The sequence below is a fragment of the Trachemys scripta genome, chromosome 2 (assembly GCF_013100865.1).
Source record: "Trachemys scripta elegans isolate TJP31775 chromosome 2, CAS_Tse_1.0, whole genome shotgun sequence".
Classification (NCBI taxonomy): Eukaryota; Metazoa; Chordata; order Testudines; family Emydidae; genus Trachemys; species Trachemys scripta.
In genome coordinates, this window is record NC_048299.1 from 239,888,002 (window position 1) to 239,905,541 (window position 17,540).

The window sequence follows — 17,540 nt, forward strand, 5'->3', positions numbered from 1 at the left end:
CCTCTTAAATCCTGAGCATCTTTTTGAAAACTGTCATGTAAGCAGAAAATGAGTAAACATTGTTTAATGTCGCTGTTCTGTTTCCTCTGGGATAGCTGTAAAAATCTGACTTTATAAATGTAAAGATAATTACCCTCCTTAGCAATATCAGGATGTAAATACTTAAAAACAGAATCGCTTGAGCTGCCGAGTTAACACAGAAGCCTACCTGATAAGAGGAAAAAGACTAAGGACCTGATCCAAAAACCTATTGAAATCAAGGGAGTCTTCCCCCAGGCTTTGGATCAGGTTTTTAGCAGAACAGCCTCATTGCTACCACCATGCTCCCTGTTCATTCGTCCCTTAACATCACTTCTCATCTCCACAGATTTTAATCAAAGAATCCATATAATTGATGCTTTAACTGAAATCACACAGGGGAAAGAAACCTCACCTCTGTGCAGAGTCCACACAGGGCCTATGCACTGCTTAGGTCCCACTTTAGTCCCACTCGAATGCTCAAAGTAGGGCTTAAGTGGTGCCTAGACCTTGTGTGGACTTTTCTCCATAGGGACAAAATGCAGACATTAAAGGCAAGACTCCTTGATGTCCCTGTGCAGCTACATTGAGCTGTTGCAATCTAGCTTTTCGTGTTCAAAGCTCTAATCCATTTTTTTCCAGAATTACTTAAGTTATAGGCCTAGTTTAGAATGATATTTACATTTGTCTTAAAGAGAAACCTGTCCTTTAAAATAAATCATTGTATCCATTAGGGTTGCTTTTCTGTTGTTTTTTTGCACTTACCATCAAGTGATAGGTTAGCAGAACATATAGAATGATACAGCTTCCAGTTCTAGACTTCAGTGAAAGCACTGTGCCAATGACAGCTACATCCAGAATAGTAATCGTAGTTCAGTAGCTCATGCTTTCTGTAAAGGAGAAAAAAAAAATTGTGCATTGGATCTCAATCTTGGCTCAAGACAAAAATATCTATACTCACAAACAAATGGGCTTTATTATTTGCTCCTCAAAAAACACACTTAACAATTTTTACAGAAGAAAACTGAAAGCTACTGTGCAGCAGCTGAATTTGAGGAATATGCTGTGTTGCTGTATACTTGAGGCTTTACACAATACTATCAGCTTGATCCTTATATGGTATAAATCAGCATAACTCCGCTGAATCTGACCCTTATCCTTCTGTTATCAAGATAGGCCCTTTTACCTTTCATAAGATTGAGGAGATGTTTTGCCAAAGAGTATATTCAATGATTCCCCTGTGTTTTGTTAACACCTGTTTATATGACTGGAAGTTTTCTTTGTGCCGATCACATCTTTCATCTACTCCCAAAAGTCTGCCTCTTTGCCTGTTTCACAAAGTTTTCCTTGTCCACCTTTCAAATCAAGCACAAACTGAATCAGAATAAAAAGTGTATTATATATATATATATATAATATACACACACACACACATACACACACACAAACACAGAGTGGAAAATAAACATGCCATTGGCCTCTTTCATTAGTGCATATAAAGTTTTTGAGTGGCATTTTTAATTGTAGCATTTGAACCTCGCTGTAGTCAGACCTAACCCTTCCATAATGCCATCCGGGCACCAACAGACTCTCTTTAGGATTGTCTAGGATAGCTTGACATTCATGCTTCTTTCAATTTGAGAACAGACCTGAATGCAGGTTACCTCTGCGTCCTCCTCTGTCTGTTAGCTGATTGCCTTCATGACAGCACAGTTTGGACAGAAAGACAGTTTGGACACTCTATATCCCAATTAAACACTGGGGGAATGTCTACACTAGCAGAGATCCATCTCCGGCAGTTACAGCACTACTCAGAGAGCGCTGAAGGGAAACTGCTGTTGTGTGTGAACGCTGTCAGCTGCCTGCACAATAGCATGTTCACACTTGCAGTACTTGCATCGGTATTCAGAGCGGTGAATTCTGGGCAGCTATCCCACAAAGCATCTCTTCCTCTTCTGCCACTAAGAACTGTGGGAAGGTGGAGGGGGTCACTTGGTATCCTGGATCCTGTCCCAATGCCCCGTGATGCATTGCTGCACATCCCAGCAATCCCTGTGCTTCCGTCCGCATTTGGTGCCATCTTTCAACAGTTTGTGTACTGCGCAACCTGCCTCTTCAGTCTGCAGGAAAGGATCCTGCACGGTTGACCAACATGCTGCTTGCTCTCACTAACACGTCACAAGTGGCAGTGGAGTTATTCCTTAAACTACAAAGGCAAGAGGAGTCCGACATTGATCTCGCCACGCGTATTAGCTAAGACACAAGACTGCTTGTGGCATTCACGGAGGTGCTGACCACAGCAGATTGCTGCTTTTGGGCTCGGGAAACAAGCACTAAGTGGTGGGATCACAGTGTCATGCATGTCTGGGATGACGAGCAGTGGCTGCAGAACTTTCGGATGAGGAAAGCCACATTCATAGGACTGTGTGATGAGCTCGTCCAAGCCCTGCGGTGCAAAGACACAAGAATGAGAGCTGCCCTGTCATTGAAGAAGCGTGTGGTGATTACACTCTGGAAGCTGGCTACTCCAGACTGCTGTTGATCAGTTTGGAGTGGGAAAGTCAACCGTTGAACTCATGTTGACAGAAATGTGCAGTGCCATTAATCGCATCCTGTGAAAGACTGACTTTGGGCAACGTGTGTAACATTGTGGATGGCTTTGCACAAATGGGCTTCCCTAACTGTGGCGGGGTGATAGATGGCATGTATATTCCAATTCTAGCACCAGATCACCTACCCACCAAGTACATTAATTGGAAGGGGTATTTCTCTATGGTTCTCCAGGCACTTGTGGATCACCATGGGCGTTTCACAGACATTAACTCAGGCTGGTCCAGAAAGGTGCATGATGCACGCATCTTTCAGAACACTGGGCTCAGGAAGCTGCAAGCCGGGACTTTCTTCCTGGACCAGAAGATCACTGTAGGGGAAGTCAAAATGCCCATTGTGATCCTGGGAGACCCTGCCTAGCCCTTAATGCTGTGATTTATGAAGCCAAACATGGGGAACAGCAGCAAGGAGCAGTTCAACAAGTGCAGAATGACTGTTGAGTGTGTTTTTGGCCATTTAACGGCCCGCTGGCACTGCCTATATGGGAGGCTGGACCTGGACAATGACAGTATTCCTATGCTTATAGCCGCCTGCTGTACGCTCCATAATATTTGAGAAAGGAAGGGTGAACGCTTCATTCAGGGCTGGACCGCTGAGGCTCAGCACCTGGAGGCTGAATTTGGACAGAGACAAGGGCTATTAGAGGGGCACAGCACAGAGCCATAAGGATCAGGGATGCCTTGAGGCAGCAATTTGAAGCTGAAAGCCACTAATATTTGTTGCTATGCTTGGGAGTGCCGTGCTTGTAATGCTAGGAGGTGATTGTGATTGGTGCAGATGATGCACTGTGAAGGTTTAAGAAAATTGCCTGTTGCTTTGCAGGCTTGTGTTTGCTTTCAATTAACGGAATAAAGATTGCTTTCAAACCAAAACAATTCTTTTATTAAAAAAACACCACCAGAGGAGAGATGGTTAAAGACTTGTGTATGTTCAGATAACATGTGCAATCTTGTCCTTGGGAGTATAGTGCAGCGGGTACTGTATTTCATCAGGCTAGACTGCCGCTGGCCAGGTGTTGAGTGGAGTGGGTACAGGGAGTCCGCAGGACTGGACTGTGATGTGGCAGAAGTGGAATGCAGCAGGTACAGACTGGAGCAAGGAGGTTGATAAAAGTGCGTTGGGAGTGTCTGGGGGGAGCATGGGAAAGAGTTTTGCAACAGTGGCTGCAGGGGAGGGCTGGCACAGAGCTGCTCAGTTTGCAGGGCTAGTAACGCCTGGAGCATGCCGCTTGGTGCTCCATAATGTTTAAGAGTCGCTCCGTGGCTTCGGTCTGGTGTGCCGCATTCTCCTTTTGGTCCCTCTTCTCGCTGTCCTGCCACTCCTTCAATTCTTGTTTTTCGGCCGCGGAGCGCATCAAGACATCATGCAGAAAATCCTCTTTAGTTCTTCATGGCCTCTTTCTAATTCTTTGCAGCTGTTTTGCCAGGAACCACAAAGAGGGAGGCTGGGCTCCCAAGGTCATATCTGTGAAGCCAAAATGCAACATTTTACAGAAGTAGATTGTTTGCAACAGAGACCACTGATTTAAAACACAGCCACTATTCACATAACTGTCACTAACTGGCTGAGGTCAGGCAAGTGCACATGAGCCATAAGACCCCCAAAATACTGAGTAATTGCAGGGGCAGGGGAAATCAGTGTTCCAGGACTGTACTGTACACTGGGCCCGTGGCGGCAGAGTGGCGCGGGAAGTTACCTCAATGGGACAAGAAACAAAGCAACTCTGCCAGAGAGCCTGCGGCAGCAGATTGCCCAGTATTTCCACAAGAGTTACCTGGAGATCTGAAGCAGGTTTCCGTCAAGTGAGGGAGTCAATCAACACTCTGTTCCGCCGCTCAGACTAGACATGTGGTGGTATGCGCATCATACAGACGCAAGCTTGCTTTCTGCAACCCTCCTTCCCCCAACAACTTGCTTCAGCGATTCCCAAAATCAAAGCCACTTACCAGTGGCCTCCTCTCCTGTTTGTGTTTCACCAAGCTCTGACAGCTGTGACTGGCTAGCCTCCTCAGGGGTAGAGAACAGTTCCTGGCTGCATGCATCTCTGACCTCCGAGTCATCCTTTGCCTCTGGGTCCCCCACCCCCTTCAAATCCTCCTCAAAGATTTCTTCCTTCTGGCTCGGTCCACTCTCGACTGGCACACAAGCCACTAAAGTATCCACAGTGGCCTTTGCAGTGGAGGTGGGGTCGCCACCACGTATTTCATCCAGCTCTTTGTAGAACTGGCAGCTCGTGGGTGCAGAATCGGAGTGGCGGTTTGCTCCCGTGCCTTGTGGTAGGCATTCTGCAGCTCATTCACTTTGACCCTGCACTGCAGTGTGTCCCAGTCATGGCCCCTTTCTGTCATGCATCGTGAAATCTGCCCTGGAGCACAGCTGGGACTGGGCAGCCTCCTCTCCCCAAATACTGATGAGTTCCAGCAGCTCGGCATTGCTCCAAGCGGGGGATCGCCTGGTGTGTGGAGCAGCCATGGCCACCTGGAAAGATGCGCTGAGATCAATGTACACATCACCGAGCAAACGAAGGGGACTTTCTAAATTCCCAAGGAATTTAAAGGGTGGGGCTCCTGGTTGGTCACCTGATGGCAGGGCAGTAGAATTCAAACCTATGACCAGAGAGGCGAGAACAGGCATTGTGGGACACCTCCTGGAGGCAAATGGCAGCGCTGCAATTGACCAGAGTGTCTACACTGGCATCATGGTACCGTAGCCCTGGTGCAGAAAGCTCTACGCCTCTCGTCGGGTTTTTTTTTTTTTTTTTAAACACACAGCTCTGCAACTGCGCAGTTTCTGCACACTAAGCGGATTGGCAGTGCGCACACCTCGGGAGTTGGATCGCAGAAAGCTGCTTTACTGTGCAGAAACTTGCCAGTGTAGACAAGGCCTCTATCAAGCATATTCCATTGGAAGCATTCCAAAGAGGGCATAGAACCTCACTAGGAAATGACGGTACTGTGTGTATGCCAGAGTTCTTCCTTCTTACTCCCTTCCCTGCTGATTTGCTGAGCCATTTCCAAAGGCCAGAGAGGACGCCTCATCTAGTGAAGGTTCTGCACACTCATCCACTGTTCTGCCTTTTCTCCTAAGTGGTCATGTTTCCATGATCAGTTTTCTAGATATCTCGCTTACTCCTGTACTGCTGGTTCTACAGCAGATGAATAGTTCAATCTAATCAAGACTTTCTCAACTTCTCTAGAAATTGGAGTGGAAACTTTTTACTTCCTTCCCATGAATTACAGGAGTTCCAATCACTGATGGATCTCCCATGTTATTTCATGTGGCACACTGCCAGAAGAAATACTGAATTCAAGCACAGTATGACTGGCAGTGCTATGAGTGGTTGATCCCAGGCCTGTATTGCAGCAGGAAGCCAAGAATTCTCAGCAAAATGGCCAAGGGAACTCAATTGCAAAGTGCTAACAGTAAATGAAGAAACTGCGATGCCCACATCATATCATTATCTTGTTGTGGGTTGGTAACAATTCTGAGGTTTCATGAATTCATAACAAAGCAAAAGTGCCCAGAGCTAGAAAAGATGGAAGTGTTTCTGGAAAGACCTAAACTGTCCAGATTCTTACAGAGCAATTTCTAGTGGTCTAGAAGGAATCTAATCCAAACCTGTTAGGGCAACTGCAGCATAAAATATTAGTTTAAGTTCATAATGTAATATTTACATTAAAGCAAGCAAGCACAAGAAACTGATACAGAATTTAGGTGTAACACAAATTGCTGTACTGCTATATTCAATATCTCACACGGGAACAAAAGAAAACATTAACTTCAGCTGTGATCCTCTTCCACTAACACCAAAAATCTGTGTCTAAGTAACTCTTCCAGGGTTGCCCTCATTTTAGGAGATTTCATTTTCCCCTTTCATTCGGTCATAATTAACTTTGTTCTGCCAGGAGATGAGAGTTTGGACACAGTCACTGATATTTTCAAAGCTGTATTAATGTTAGGAGCAATTGGGTATTCAAATCCCCTAGATACTTTTGAGTTTACTATCTACAGTTGGTCCCACTTCTACTATACACTGTACTTCAGTAAACAAACAAAAACAAAAAACAAACACGTGATTACACTTACTAACATGGTTATTCCTAGTGTGTGCATACATACATGCTGACTTTTACAATGCCCTAAGCTACTGAAAAAGGACACAAGGCAGTACCATGTTTAAGTGTTTGTTAGAATGCCTTAAATATACAGAAGATTTATATAGAATGGCTACATATTTATTTACTGACAGGTTTATTCCCAGGTCAGGAATACAATGGTTCTTATAGGACCAGTGGGCACTGAAAAAAAAAGCACTATTTAGAAACCAAGTCCAAATGTAGCAGAGACTTTTATATAATTTCAGAGTATAGACAATTGGGGGAAAATTAGATTTCCCAGCTGCCAGATGAATCCCCCATTTGTAAAATGATCAGCCATTTTCAGCTATGCTTCTGCTTTTTAGCTCTCAGCACAAGAATGCATCTTTGTTAATAATTTTTTTAAAGAATGTATGAAGGTGAAATGGTAACCACCATCTAGAAACACATGTAAGGTTACCTACATACTATGGAGGGAGGGAGAGAAAGGTGCAACCCTGAATAATTAATGTAATTAAAGAAATGGTACAGATTCACCCCAGTAAACTCATAATCACTAGAGTAATGACAACCTGACTTGGGCTTCACTGCCTAGGGAGACTCTGTCTAGAGACTCCCCAGCATCTTTTGCTGTCTGCTAGCTGAAGTGTGTCAGGTTACATGGAGTACAAAATAAAAATTAATTTCAAGGCCTCGTGTTTGACACTTTACAAAGGGAGGCTCTTTAACAGTTGAACAATATTAGGATGTCAGTACTGCATGTCATAATCATTATATTTCACGTGTCCACATGGTAGGTGCCCCACAGAACAAATAGCAGACATAATCCCTGCCCCAAAGAGCTTACAATCCAGACAGAGAAAATCAGACAAAGGATGTGGCAAGCAGATACAACATACAAGCATTTTTGCCATCTCTTTCCAATAACAGTATCCCACTGTAAGGTTAAATACTGGTATATCATGAGATAATTAAAGTGTTGGTGTAAAATAGTTAAAGAACTGAAACTGCTTGACTTCTACCAATCCTATCCCACGAGGAGTTAAATCCTCATGAAACTAGGTGTGCTGCTGACACAGCTGTGTTGTATTACCATGATGACCCTACATGTCCTCAGTTATACTCCAATAGGCTGTAGAAGAGTACCTCTAGGGGACTGCTAGACAGTGTGATCCATTATTGGATAGGTCACTAGGCAAGGAGTGAGGAGTCCAGAAGTTTTGTTCCCTACCACTGAGCAGCTGTGTAACTTTGGACAAGTCACTTCACTTCACCAGTCTGTGCCTCTAATTTGCTTCCCAGACCCTCTCTTCTCTATTTAGAGAGAAAGCTTTTTAGGGCAGGGACTCTCTCACTGTGAGTGAAATCCTGACCCCATTGAAATTAATGACAAAACTCCAATGCCCAGGATTTCACCCCATATATTTGTACAGTGCCTTGAGCAATGGGGTTCCAAACATAGTTGGGTGCTACTATAACAAAAACAGTTCCAGATTCATAGACTCCAAATTGTTTGGAACCTTTAAAAACAGATTGGACAAAACAGCAGAGAACCATCCTGCTTTGGTAAGAACATGGAATGCATGATCTTCTCTCTAACTTCTGATTCCCTATCTTTGTACAGCACTTTGTGATCTACAGATAAAGTGTGCTATAAACTGCTCAAAATTCTTATTATTCCATTAACATTGTTTAAGAGTTAACCTTCTCTTCATTTTACAAAACAAAATAAAAAAATGATGTATACAATATTTTAAATTAAAAGATAGACTTCTCAGCCCTTGAAAAACATTTTGTCAGTTAGTCTAACATTAACAATTATTTAGGAGAAGCAGTATGACAGCCATGAAACAAAAAATTATAAGTATCAAGCATAAGTATTAAGTAGTTCTTATGTAATTGAATTTTGAATAGAGTATGTTGCATTTATTTATACATAATAAAATAACTAATCACATTAATAGATTAAGGTATCAGAAACGTTAGATACTGAAGCAGGATTTAGCACTGTATTCTCACTACCTGCAGTAGCAGCTTTCAAAGGTTAAGGGACCCTGTGGAGTTAGTCTCCTAACTGGAACAATCATTTTGAAAGAGAAGTCCCGCTTCCCTTATTGTTATAATGTTTATGCATATACATGTTCATACATATAATATACATGTTAGCCCATCACTATGCATCTGGGTGCTGATCATAAGTTAAACAATAATTGGAGCCACTGGTTCTACCTCTACTTTAAAAGAAGCTACTCTGCAAAGAAAGACCAAACCATGGTGCAAAAGTGAGAACATGGTTCAAAGTGAACTGACCCAAATGCAACTGGTCAGAATTTTAAAAAACAGTTCTACACAATTCATTGCTTACATTTCCTCTTGCTTACTCTTTAATTGAAAGTAGGAGAAGTTTAAAAATACATTCATTCACCTAGTAATTTTACTATTGCCATTCAGCAATTCAGTCAGTAGCTTCCATAAGGAGTTAATGTTGCATCTACTCAGTGTTAGAAAGGAGCTATATGGATTCTCTTGGATAGTTACTGGAAAAGAAAAGTCCCCCTCCATTTCTGCAGAGTATAAGAAAAATCTGGGAAAGAGCTGTCATGGAAAAGTTAAAACAACAAATCATTGAGTAAGATAGAGAGCAAAAACACGTACTTGGTTACCTGCATCCAGTTTTCCAATCCAAATTTCAGTGAGCACAGGACCAGAGCTGAGGGAAGAATCATAGGTGACTAGATGCTCCGTCTCAACTATTAAGCCCCCTCTGTGATCCTCACAATAACTACTGTGCTGTCTGTGGAGTGGGGTGACACACGGGCCAGAAAGCAAACCAGCCACCAGGTCACTCCATTGTACACTGTGGGGTGACCTGGTGGACTGCTGACTAGGCATATGGGTCAGCAGGTCAACCTGTAGGATGCAGGTGGTGGGTTGACCTGGTGACCTGTTGGCCAGGCACATGGTCACCAGGTCAACCCGGAGCCCTGAGGAGGGAAGAGGGAAGAGGAAAGAGGGTGGCCAGATCCTCTTCCGCTGAGGGAGGCCCTGCCCACCACTCTCCCTGGTCCCCTCCGGGGGATGACTATTAAGCCTCCCCCCGGACCTGCTCCGTCTTGACTATTAAGCCCCCTCTGTGATCCTCATGATCACTACTGTGCTGCCCTGGAAGTGGGGTGACACGCAGGCCAGAAAGTGAACTGGCCACAAGGTCAACCCATAGGTGTGTTATCTTACTGTTTGGTATTGTGGAAAAATGTTGGCTTTAATGATAATCACTAATACATCTGCCATGAAATCCTGACTCCATTTAAATTAATGGGATCTTGGCCATTGACTTCAAATGGCCCCAGGATATTATCCCCAGAGAAAAGTTAGCAGAGACAGAAATAAGCTATAGGTAGTAGTACCCTAGTGAAAAAGGATGCTGAAAGAAATGTGGGGGAAGATATTGCGCAGCAAACTGGAGATTAAGTTTGCATTTACTATGGTAGCAAAATAGTTGCTGTTTTCAATTCTCATTGTCTTCATCAGCTATCAGGTGGTAGGACAAGATCAGAAATGAGGACATTCAAAGCCAACTCCATCAACCACCTTCATCAGTTTGATTTTTGGCTGCTTTCCTGATACAGATATATTAAGATGGAATACTAATGACTTACAAAGCATGTTTAGCAATGAACGCCGCTACTTGGCCAGTGATCAAGTGGATGCCAAAAGCTTTGAAAGTGTGATAAGATCAATAATGGTGGACATAAACTGAATATCCAGCCAAACCAGATTTAACACTTAGGTAGAAGTTGATCCAGGTGCTGCTCAATCTGCAAGGAGACTACATTCCTGTAGATTTGCCATGATGATGATGGCAACAAAAATGGCCCTCAGAGACTGCATGCACCTCACTGAGAAGAGATATGATAGACTATCTTTGTGACTCTGGTAACACATACCTGAAATATTCAGTTCCAGGGACTTTCTTACCAGAAATGTGTACTTATTGTAGGGTTGTTAAGAGATGGAAACCAGCAGGACAGATTTGTTTATGAGAGAAGACTTAGTGACCTAATATAGCTTGGCGAAGTGTGATGGGGTGTACAAACCCCACAGTGGTGAAGTAAGCTCAGTTTAGCTCAGTCTGGGCAGACAGAGGAGGAGAGCAGTTATGTGAGGCAGGCTCCTGATGAGAAGCTGCCGAGGTCCCAAGTGTTAGGGCCCAGACCCCAATGCCAAGCCACCACAGGGCTCTCAATCACAGACAGCAGCAATGATGAGCTACAACTGTGAGAGGAAGACCCTTTGGAGCACGGACAGAGAGAACTCCAGACAGGACTCGGGTGAATCAGTGACACCAACAGGGGAACAGAAGCCAGGGTAGGATGTGGTCCAAGGTGCAGGCATGGGGGTGCCTGATCCCTAGGCTGCACATTTTTTAATTACTGCTTCATTGGCCCTAGGTTGGAACCAGGTGGAGCAGGGAGTGCCCAAGTTTCCCTGCCCCCAGCCATTGACTCTAACCATTGGGCAACATAACTCAGTATCACCGTTAGGCAGTGCTGCTGGAACCAGACCTGAACCCCACCCCACCCTGACCTGTGATGGAGAAAGCGGGAACTGCCAGAGGCCTGTTAAAATGACCACAAGACTGCTGACAGAACAACCCTATAGAGGCTATGGATACAGAAAAGCTGCTGAAATGAATGCTGGAGAACCAGCAACATCAGGCAATCCAGCAACAGCAGGGCAGATACCTCAACAGATGGTGGCCCAGCATCAAAAGCAACAGCAGCTAATTCAGAAGCTGGTGCCACCAGGGACAACAAGGACACCTGATCCAGCACTATTACAACTCTAGGGGCATCCAACATCACAATGCCCTGACCCATTAGGATATGCCCTCCCCCTGGGCTGCCCATCTGGCTCATGAAAATGAGTCCCAGAGAAGTCCTGGAGCCTTCCTGGTCACCTTCAAACAGATGGCCTCTATGGCATGTTAGCCACCAGAACTCTGGGCCACGCTGATAGCTCCATACCTAACCAACCCTGCACAAGCAGCCTACCAGAGTTTGTACCCCAAGGAAGTACTAGACCAGCAGGTCTCAACCTGGGGGTTGGGACCCCTGAGGGGATCGTGCAGTTATTACATGGGGGGGAGGTTGCGAGCTGTCAGCCTCCACCCCAAATCCCGCTTTGCCGCCAGCATTTATAATGGTGTTACTATATAAAAAAGTGTTTATAATTTACATGGGGGGGGGTCACACTCAGAGGCTTGCTATGTGAAAGGGGTCACCAGTACAAAAGTTTGTGAACCACTGTACTAGACTATGCCAAAGTAAAAGGAGCCATGCTCAACTATCTAAATATCAATCCTGATATGTTCTGCTAGAGGTTTCACAAATGTTGATTTTATTTCAACCCTCCCCTCCTTGGGAGAGAGGAAGCAAGCAGGAAAAAGACCCACCACTGCATTCCAGACTGAGGGAGAGGGTTTGTGTGGGCTGTACAAACCCCACACTGGTGAAGTAAGGGTTGAGGAGCATCTCTGGGCCCAGAAAGCCCCACCCAGCTGCACCTGCTGGCCATGCTCAAAGTAGAGGCAGAGCTCAAAAGGAGCAGTTTAGCTCAGTCTGGGAAGATAGAGGAGGAGAGCAGTTGTGTGCTGCAGGCTCCTGATGAAAAGCCATTGAGACCCCACATGGCTGGGCCCAGCCCTCAATGCCAAGCTACCACAGGCCTTTCAATTGTAGAAAGTAGCAACAAAGCCACGAATACAAGAGGAAGACCCTTGGACTACAGACAGAGAGAACTCCAGAAGCGACTGCTTCTTTGGGCCCTGCGTTGGAACCCAGTGGAGCTGGAAGGGCCCAGTTTCCCTACCCCTGGCCATTGACTTTTGCCACCAAGTGACATAACCCAGAGTACCACTGCTAGGTGGTGCTGCCAGGACCAGACCTGAACCCTTCCCTCCCTGACACAAAGCAAAAGCTGGAAGGTTTAGATATCTGTCCAAAAATATATAGGAAGACTGTAAACACTACATGAGGAGAGCACTCTTTGGATTAACCACTAACTCAAAATTCATGGTGTAGTTACCTAAAATCAATATGTGATTTCATAGGCACTTATGATAATGTACAAGTCAGGCAAAATGAAATTTAAAAGGAAAATTAAGGAAGATTGTCACAAGGAAAATTTTGTTAAGTACAATAAGCTGAGAGGGTTTCAGATGTCCATTTTTTGTGGGGGGCAATGAGACTAATGGAAGTAAAATTTAGGAAGAGGTGTCTTAACTTTAAGAGTGCTCTGAAAATCACCATAATTACTTAGAGTAATCAGATGTTGTACTGCTCCCTTTCACTGAAAGTTGGTAAGAAAAAATTTAATTTTAGCAACTGTTTGTTTTCAATTTTCTAATTAGCATTTTAAAAATATCTTGGTCAGAAATGTCCTTTGCTTTGCACACATCATTCTAACACTCATTTTAGAAAGTTCAGTTTCAATCCTTAACAGAACTTGACTAATGTAGATTAGAAGGATTCACAAACTTTCTGAAGAATGAAGCCTTTCTATTCAACTTGGGTGTTCCTCCCTCCTACCCCCCTTCTCCCACATCCACCCCATGCAAAGGGTCAGCTCAAGTCCTATGCACAAGGTCAACCAATTTTCTGTCAACATTTTGTTTAGTTGACAGCCCATGGAAAGTGTCTGCTTTCCTTGACATATTTCGATTTTTTGGGGGGTCTGAAAATAAAAAATGGTTGTTCTAAGGTATTTTTACCCATTTAAAAATGTCATTTTCTGACCAGTTCTAACATATACCACTTGCATGCCACCGAAAGTTTCCAAATAAGTCCTAATTAGGACTTTACTGCATAGGCTTCAGTGAAATACTCCCTTGGCCCTCTCCATATGGAGGGATTTCACCCTCCCAGCTGGTATTCCAAATCCCTTTTTTTATTTGCTTATTTGTGAATACCCTTGTTTTCAAGAATATTTCTGGAGACACCGTGAAAACTAGTGCAAATATATACTTGTGAGAATATTCACACCAGAGGTGCTCTTGCAGCACTTTGGAAGAGCTGTTTTCATTATCCACAAAATAGATTCAAGCAAGTATACAGATATGTGGATAATTAGTGAACAGGAAAAAAAGTATCCTTCCTGTTGATAAAACTCAATCCAGGACAGAAACACCATGTGACCAAATATACAATGTGAATAACAAATCATGGCAAGCAAATAGTCATAGGATGATATCCCCTCATGCCTATGGGTGAGTGTATTCATCTTTTAAGGGTGAAGTGCAGAAGATGAGGTGGTTATCTTCAGCCAACCCAGGCTGACCATCTGGGGCCACTGTGCAGTAGCTATTATTCTGCTCCATGGGCTGGAATAGCAGCTACCGTGTCTCTGAGCCTGTTATGCGGAGCACTGGGGCCACAGCTATTGTGGTCTTCCACGGGACCTACGCAAGGGCAGCACAGTACAGAGTGTTGGAAGTGTAAGGTGGGAATCTGAGTCACAAATCCATCCAATTTAACTTAATTTTTGCCTTTGTTTATAAATTTTCAGACAGAATTGTCACTTATCCTTTCTGGACATATATTTATGGCAGACAACAAACTGAGAGAACAGAACAGGGAGGGGCCCAAGTTACCAAGTACCAGGAAACAACTGATATGGTTGTCACACCCTCTGATCCCTGACCTGGGGCTTTAGTCTTGTTTCTTCACTTTCTGGTCTTGTATTTCTCTGATTAGGAACTTGTTCACTTGGCTTCTTATATATTATCAGAGATATTAGCTATCCTCCAATCTGTGTTAAGCATAGTCTTACATAACCCATACAATATGCATGCGCAAGCTTCAATTTATATATTTGCTGTTCACACTATTTTCATGTCATTGTGCTTTCATTTCACCCTGCTGTTGGTCCCCCCCCCCCAACATTAGCATTACTCTTGCTTATTTATTATTACTAATTAAAGTCTAAATCTTCCAATACAATAACAAAATGTCACCCTTGTCCTGTCAGTGTAAGGATTACTAGGCAAGTCTGTGTAAGAGAAAAACTGGCAAGACAACCTGACTCATGCCAGGCAAAAATTAAGCCAAGCACAAGAGTTACCTCATTCAAACTCATTCACTATCCAGAATTATAAATTATGAATGTAACAAACCCCTTATTTTTACCATTTAACAATTCATCTTTATATTTCATTATTATAATTCAGTATATATGTATCATCACCTTTAATGATAATCCTTAACTTCCTCATTCATATATTCAGGGGACTTTCCACTCAAAGTCCAGCATCATGTTTGTAAATCATTTAAAAGAAAACCCTTGTTAGAAATCTTACTTGTTGCATTTCTGAGGTGCTTTTTATTTTAATTTAGTTCATGATATTTAATTGTATTCAGTTGTTCTCCAACTGTGCAGACACTCTTGTGTGGCCATTCTGCCAGTTGAGCCCTGCTCAGCCCCTATGCAGTGTTTAAATGGTGCAGGAGACCTTGCCTGATCATCCTCTGTATCACGGAGCAATTTCAGCCACACTGGCCAGCTTGCAAATCCAGAGGCTAAATTTTGTTTGTACAAAGTTTTCATTAAAAAAAAAATAGCAAATTCATAAAAACTATGCCCTGCTGAAGGATAATTCAGGAACAAAAAACAATGTTATATTTATTGGGAATAACATTTCCATAAATTATTTTACCAGATCTATGCTATTAATCCATGTAATGTTTTTTCCATACACCTCAATATGACAAACTTTCAATGTCTGAACCTATTCTAGTGACGTGGACATTGCATAGAGTTTATATTGATCTTATGTTTCTCACAGTCATTGGATTAATATGAAAAATGTTGCAGTAATTATGTGTTGATCCCCCAAATTTTTCCATTATATTCCAGTATAGCAATTTGTAAGTATAAGATTACTATTTTCTTGTAGTAAGTGCTTTGTTTGCTTGCTTGATTGTAAATGCTACAGAGACCACAAAACATCAAGCAGTAAACCAATCTTGCTCATTCACTCTATTTACAGCATTTACTGAATGGTCTCTGAAAATAGAATGCAGCTTATTTCATTTTGCTAATGCTACAGGTAGTCTGACTAAGACCACTTTCAGACTAGTAGAATGCAAACACACACACGTGGAAAGTTATGCTTTTACAGAAATGGTATCACGTCAAACCCAACATTTCATGCAAAGATACTGTCAGCCCAGAAACAAACACCAAGCATCGGATCTAACCATATCATAATGGCCTTTATTTTTTTCTAGCTGAAGATCTGCCGCGAGTTTTTAGACCCCAGTTTTAAAGCCTGGTATAAAGGCTTCCTGCACTCACACACACTGCTGGTTTGTAATGTTTCAGGCAGAAGAACCCCAAAACAACAAACTAGACTGCCATAGAACTATCACGCTGGCAGACTACTGCACTACAGTGAGATGTGCAAAGCTGAGGCAGACTCAGCCAATACAGAGTCAGTGACCATGAACGTGAGGTGGAAAAAAGAGGCACAAAGCACAATTCAAATCCAGAGAAAAGTGAAACTCACATGACAGAGGATAGGAGGAGACAGAGTGTAGCAAAGCGCAGTCTCACCCCTGCGGCGCCTCCTGCTGGTCGTCCTCGAGAATTAGCTCTTCAACCCAGGATCGCCCTCTGCAGGCCGGTGATCCACTTGCCATTGGCCCCCCCGTGTCCCTCCCAGGACCCCAGTGCCCTTATTTTGGGTGCTGCCCTCTGCAGAACCCCACAGTCTCATTGGGTCTCCCCTCCCCAAGGGAACCCCCCCCCCATCCCCACGTCACCTCAGTCATGGCTACTGCCAGTCTCTGTTTAGCCCCCGCGCCCTGGGACAGACTGCAGTCTATCAGCCAATCATCACAGGCAACAAGGGGTTTGGATTGGCTGCCTTTACCCACCCTCCGGCTGCCCCACTGCAAGCCCAATACCTAGGAGGCCTAGAACTAGGCCCTGTAGCCTGGGGAGTTGCTGGCCTAGGGCTTCCCAGCTCCTAAGGCCTTTCCCCAGCCCTGCCTCCCTCTAGGTCCCCTGGGTGAGTTCCCAAGCAGCCAAGTCAGTCAGTCAGTCAGCCTGCCTGCCTGCCTGCCCCAGCTGCAGCCACTTCCCAAATCAGCTAGGGTTTTACTCCCTTGCCCAGCCCCAACCCTCTGCAGGGCTTTTCCAACCCCTCCAGGGCCGGAGCGGGTGCTCACCCCACTACACAGAGACACTTTTACCTGAAATGTACAAAATATGAGAGGTATTTGCATATTATCACACTATGTAAAAACCCACCACCAGTTTGGTAACTGTCTAAAATGACAAATAGACCCAAAGGATCAAGCCCCAAACACAATCAATATGTAACTTTACCCGATAAGATGTAGGTAAAAAAACCAGCATAGGTAGACAAACACATTAGTTCCGCTCGCCTTAGCATTAGGGTGACCAGATCACCCAAGTCAAATATCGGGTCGCGGGGCGTGGCGGGAGGGGGCGGGACAAAAAAAAAAAACACCCTTCCTCCACAAGCGCTGGAGGGAGGCCTGGGAGATGCAGGGGAAGCGCGGAGCTGGGGGGAGTGAGAGTCCGGCCTGGCCCCGAGCAGGCAGGACTCAGTCGGGCAGTAGGGAGAGTAGGGGGGGCGGCCCCCGGGGCCAGGCAGCGGCTGTTCTCCTCCCCTGGGCAGCAGGACTCAGGAGGAGCCGATGGCCAAGCTCGGCAGCTGCGGCTCTGGCGCCTGGGCCCGAACCCGGGCCTGCTGCGGGGACCAGCAGCGTGCATGCTGCGCCCAGCCCC

At 44.4% G+C, this 17,540-nt stretch overlaps 1 long non-coding RNA gene across 3 annotated transcripts in view; it reads right to left on the reverse strand.

The window, feature by feature from the left end:
* The window catches only part of LOC117871667, a 253,284-nt gene extending 236,061 nt beyond the window's left edge, over positions 1-17,223 (reverse strand). For 2 of the 3 annotated variants that reach the window (XR_004644323.1, XR_004644322.1), the window contains exons 1-2: positions 17,115-17,223; positions 784-908 (exon numbers count right to left, since the gene is read on the reverse strand). This is a non-coding gene — a long non-coding RNA (uncharacterized LOC117871667). Of the gene's footprint in view, positions 1-783; positions 909-16,290; positions 16,429-17,114 lie in introns of those variants that run through there. The other variant, XR_004644324.1, reaches the window with a different exon arrangement.
* Between the last annotated feature and the right edge of the window lie 317 nt (positions 17,224-17,540).